This window comes from Corylus avellana, chromosome 5 (genome assembly GCF_965113065.1).
Source record: "Corylus avellana chromosome 5, dhCorAvel1.hap1.2, whole genome shotgun sequence".
NCBI classification, from domain to species: Eukaryota; Viridiplantae; Streptophyta; class Magnoliopsida; order Fagales; family Betulaceae; genus Corylus; species Corylus avellana.
Window position 1 is genome coordinate 18,234,593 of NC_142494.1, and position 6,092 is coordinate 18,240,684.

General features: G+C 40.3%; 1 pseudogene; it reads right to left on the reverse strand.

Moving 5' to 3' along the window:
• Positions 1-575: 575 nt before the first annotated feature.
• LOC132181944 (receptor-like protein kinase FERONIA pseudogene) lies at positions 576-2,275 on the reverse strand (annotated as a pseudogene).
• Positions 2,276-6,092: the final 3,817 nt, after the last annotated feature.

Consider the following 6,092-nt stretch of genomic DNA (forward strand, 5'->3'; position numbering starts at 1 on the left):
GTAAGATGACAAACTTTATGTGAGTTGACATGCTAAAGTTTATGAAAGGCTATTTATTTGGAATTACTTTGAAACGTATGCATCTTTTACTGATATAATTATGGATCTTACATTCTTTGCTCATGTAGTGTCTAGGTTTTGGCTAGCACATTTCTTTATTTAAATCGTGTTTTCTTAGTTAGATGCACTATTGTTTATTCTATTTGGTTAAATATTCCTAAGAATTTCACTGCTGATGTATCGAATCGTGAAGAAGGAATTGAGGAGGCATTTTGAAGAAGGAAATTGTGATGATTTCGGACAATATTGTTAATATTGAATTTGATACATATTATGTGTAAAGGAACAATACTTATTTGATGTTAGATATAGGTTTTTACTAATTTAGGAAGAGACGACAACAAACAAACATAATCCTTATTAGCAAAATTTTCGGCCATGCTCAGATTGGTGCTTTTTGCACTCCATACCCCTTCACTACTAGCAATAAACATGTCGTCACAGTCACCTTTTGCCAACTCTTGAAAGAGGGGTCCCTTCATTTTCTCATCAAGACTGATATTGTTGGCGCTCTCCTACAATTGTAATGCCAACTGAAGGCCCCACACTACCTCGTTCATGGATGGCCTTTTGGTTCCATCATCAAGCAAACAATTCACTGCAATCTTACCAAATCTCTCCAAACACTCCGGTGTGATCGCACCCTTTAAAAACGGATCAACAATCTAATCAATTATTTTGTTGTGATAACACTCTGGGGCCTATTGCACTAGATTCACTTGATTCTTCTCAACCGTACGAAGTAGCGGTGGCCTTGCGCATAATACTTCACACAACACTACACCGAAAGAGTACACATCGGACTTTTCAATTAGATGTTGAAGCCGACAATACTCCGAATCCATATACCTAATGCTACCTTTGACCATTGTGCTTACATGGGTCTTGGACATGGTGTTCGGCCCCATTTTGGACAGACCAAAATCCGAAACATTTGCTTCCCATTTTTCATCCAAAAGAATATTTGTCGTCTTCACGTCACAATGAATGATCATGTGCTTTGCATTAGTGTGGAGGTATTGCAACCCATGGGCAGCACCGATGCAAACACTGAGCCGTTGCTTCCACGAAAGAGGATTATCGGTGTCAGACAGATGATCACGTAGGTTCCCAAGAGCCATGAAATCGTATACAAGGATCATCTTGCGGTCATCATTGTAATAGCCAATCAAAGACACAAGATGGCGGTGTTGTAGCTAGGAGAGCATCGCAATCTCGGTGTGGAACTCTTGAGCCCCTTGCTTTGAACTGGATTTCAGCTGTTTGATTGCAACTGGAGGGTTCCCACCATCAATGTACCCTTTATACATGTTGCCAAACCCTCCAACTCCTGTGATTAAAACCTCATCAAAATCATTTGTGGCGGTTTTGATTTCAGCAAACGAAAAGTTACGACATAATTCGGACGGTAGAGATGAGCCTTTTATCGTAGTTGACTTGGTCTTAGTGCAAGAAAATAGACCCCACCATGAAGTTTCACCGGTGGAGCTCACGTCCTAGGCTCTCTTACTCAGACAGAAAGTCACAAAACCAATTATAAAGAGTAGAGCAACGCTAAAAATTGCACCACCGATTATTGCAATTCTCATTTTCAGATTATCTTTTGACTTCATCAATTGTTGACCTCCGGTTTCAACTGAAGACATCATCAGAACTGGGTCCGGGTTTGACCCGGCAAGACTACCATCGGAGTTGTTCAACTTGAATATTTCTGGGCTGTTCAAAATTGCATCAGCAGACGTTGGCCATGACTCATGACTTGTGAATCATATAATGGAAATGGGATAAAAAAAAGTGAACTTTTAGAATTTTGACTAGCATGTTAATTATATCAACAGTGCTTATAACATTTCATCAATTGTGCAAAGAGAAAAAACCCTAGAGAGAGTGCCGCATAGCTGGGGGGGAGCCCTCCCCCTCCTTTCCCTGAATCTTCCCCCCCCCCCCCCCCTTCTTTTTGCTTACTTTTATTTTGTTATAGGCTCAAGCACCACTGTGTTGGGTGTCCCGTCCATCATTTTTGCTGTATCTTTTTCTGGGGTTAATGGGGCTCTTGGATCAGACTATTCAAAGCTCGATTTACGTCCCTCCGTCAGACCCACCTCGACACATGCCCCTCCACTGCGCGCACTAGCCCCGCCCGCTTCCAACGGAACATGTCGCTTCTGGTTCCGGCAACCCTGTGACGGATCAAGACTCGCACGCGCCTGCGCATAGTTTTTTCACACTCTGGCCATAATCATTCAGCAGCCTTCCTCCAGTGGTGTTTTGTGGACTTTTGTGCCTTTTTCTTTATTTATTTTTTTTCCAGTATTTTTCATTTTCCCAGTATTGTTTGGTCCTAGCCTGTTGAGTTGAGGATGTGAATAATTTCTTGGCTTGCAAATCGAGGATGATGAGTTTCGGTAGGAGGATGTTGCTACCTATATATCGGATTGAGTCTGTATGGAGCAAAAATGTTGTTACAACTGAAGATTAGTCATGAGTTAGCGGATATTGATGTCATAGATAGGTCTTGAATGTAAGATTGTTATGTATGTATCTATGATGTTGTAACCTTGTAGCTTCAGCTATGATTTTCTGAGAGCTTTATGCTCTGCGATGTAAGAGCTTTATGCTCGTGATTCTTCTTCAATTAATGAGACTAGAATGATTTTCCCTCCAGAGCACGAGCAAGCAACTCTGCAGGGTCACAGTTCAGTGAAGTTTGGAGGCTTCTTTGGAAGCTACATATTCCTAATGCGGAGAAGACCTTTCTCTGGAGAGCCTGTCACGACATCCTCCCTACAAAAGAAAATCTGCATCGCAGAAAGATATTAAATGATCCACTTTGCCCAATCTGTGAGCTGGAAATTGAATCCAGTTATCATGCACTATGGGACTGCCCCTCTGCGCGGGACGTATGGAGCGTTTGCGGGAGAAAGCTTCAAAAGAGCGTCTTCAATGGGCCAGATTTTCTGGAGGTGGTCAGTGGGATCTTTCAAAAATGCGTAGAGGAGGATATACACCTCTTTGTTGGGATAGCAAGAAAAATATGGGCAAGAAGAAACGAAGTGGTCCATGGAGGTCCTTTTACCCACCCAACCCTCTTGGTCCAAAGTGCAAATGAAGCTCTCAATGCTTTCAAAGCAGCCAATACGCAAGTAGATCATGGAGGAGAGGGGACTAGCAGGGGGCATGTTATTAAATGGGCTGGACCTAGTCCAGGATGGATCAAACTCAACTGGGATGCCGCAGTGTGTACAAAACAGAGCATAATTGGCATGGGGGCTATGGCTCAGGATGAGGTGGGCACTGTGGTGGCGGCACGTAGTCTGGTGGGGCGGGGTTCCTTGGATCCCTGTGCTGCGGAGGCGTGGGCCGGTGTTCAGGCTGCACGATGGGGACTAGAGATGGGGTTTAAGCTGATCCAGTTTGAAGGGGACGCTCGGAATGTGGTAGAAGCGTTCAACTCAAGCGTTCCGAACTGGAGCAAGATTGGGCATCTTGTGGAGGATATGCACCAGCTGTTAAACAACCTTATTCAGTGGAAGGTAGACTTTATGGGTCCTGAAGGCAATCAGGCCGCTCATACTCTAGCCAAATTGGCGGTTTCTCATGGAGTAGACAGACTATGGTTGGGGGTTACCCCTGGTTGTATTCGAGAGATTGTTCATTCAGAGCAATCTGATCTTACAGCTTGATTATCCATCAATAATATATGCACTCCATTTCAAAAAAAAAAAAAAAAAAAAAAAAAAGAAACTAGCTTATACCCTGCGCTATGCGTGAGATTCTTTATTATAAGGGGTAACTTTATTTTAAACCTTTGAATTATCATACGATTTGACAAGCACTCCCTACAATTCAAAATCTTTCAATTTAGACTTTTGAACTTTCAATTGCAATCAATTTGAACCCCTCCATCAGATTTAGCCATTAACTTCTAACGACAATACTTAAAAAGACTAAAATATCATTGATTTTCGTTTTTTTAAAAAAAAAAAACCTTTTGACTGCATATTTTTTAATTTGGAATTTTATAAAAAATTCAAGGGTATAAACGTCAATGTCTCACTTTTAATGTTTAAAATCTGATGGAGGGGTTCAAATTAATTGCAATTAAAAGTTAAGGGATCCAAATTTAGAGGTTTTGAAGTTTAGGAGGACTTGTCAAATCGTGTGGTAATTCATGGGTTTAAAGTGAAGTTACCCCTTATTATAATTTAATTTTAAAATTTAAACACATCATTTTTCATTATAAGTTAAAAAGACGTATAAAAATATGGACAGAGCTTTCCTCCAAACTGGGTTGGAGGAACTTCCTTCAACTCAATCTATAAAAATGACATGTGTCATTTTTTTTTAATAATTTAATATTATTTATTCAAACTTTATCCCTACTATTAAAAAAATATGTGCATCTCACATGTTCAACTGACAGATGTCATTTTTATAGACTGAGTTGGAGGAAATCTCTCCAACCTAGTTTAGAGGAAAACTATATCCTATATCTCACATTTTTAAATTAAAAAAAAATTAATTAATTAAATCTATAAGTATAAATGATTTAAAATAGATAGTATAAAGAAAAAAAAAATTAGCAACAAGAATACATGGATTATAATATAGTTAACGCAATTAATGATGCTAATTAATCACTTGGATTATATTGAAATATAATTAACGCAATTAATGATGTCATACAGATATATAGATATAATTAATGCAATTAATGATGCTAATTAATGATCGATTTTTTTAAGGAAAAACCGGTTATAAATCCAAAGAAGGCAACTCCGGCGATCCTAGGGAACAAGATGGTGGGAGAGGGCACTTCCATTATGGAAGAGGAAAGCAATTATGGTGATGGAGCAGATATTGGGGAGAATTTCGGTGCATTTACTGAAGGGATTTCCATTTTAACGCCAGAAATAAATCTTGCTGTTAAGGAAAAGAATAATGTGGCGATACAGGAGGAGCAGATTATTGAAGGAAATATCTTGCATGCGGTAAGGGATTTGAAGTTAAAAGAGAAAGGAGATGGGGGCACTTTTAAAGTCGGTAATTATAGCGGAACTGGCGTGATTGAGAAAAAACTAAAAGAAAAAGCAAAGGAGGAGAGGAGGCCACCTGTACAAGCTAATGAGGCGCTAGTGGGTGGAACACATGGGGGGAATCTAAATGAGGTGTCACTTGAGGGTGGGTTTAACTAGGTCCATGTGGGATAGACATGGAAATGACAAGTTAGGGCGGGACAACATAGGCCTTCTGAATCCATGCCAACTAGTTCGAAGGGAAAAAGAAAATCAGTAGGAAATAATGGGGCTGAAAACGAAGACGTCAATCTAAGACTGGTTAGGATATTGAAGTACAATGGGAAAAATGCTTTCGTGTTGAGGGATGAGGAGGATGAAAATGTCATTGGATTGGGTGTGGCGAGGACTGTCTCACAACCCCACTGACCGATATGAAAATCCTATGGTGGAACTGTCGAGGGCTTGGGAACCCTGAGACAGTTTGAGAACTTTGCCATATGGTGAAGGAGAAGTGTCCCGACATGGTTTTCCTTATGGAAACCAAGTTATGAGGTAATAAAATGTCCACTATTAAACAGAGGACGGGGTTCAGTAATATGTAGTAGTGGATTGTGTTGGGAGAAGCAGAGGGTTGGCTATGCTTTGGAAGGAAGAAGCAGGAATTGAAATTCAAAACTACAGCCATCGGCTCATAAACGCTGTTGTCACTCCTTTTAATATGACTCTATGGACCTTCACCGGTTTTTACGGTCACCCGGAGACACATAAGCGAAGTGAAGCATGGGGTTTGTTGAACCTAAAATCAATGGCACCCGGCCCTTGGTTGTGTGCCAGTGATTTCAACGAAATTTTAGTCCAATTTGAAAAGGTTGGGGGTAGAAGACGATCCCATTATCTTATGGAGAATTTTAAAACTACTTTGAATTTTTGTGGCTTACATGAACTTGAGTGCATGGGTCCCATTTTCACCTGGAATAATGGAAGAGATGGGGATGATTTTACTATGGAGATGTA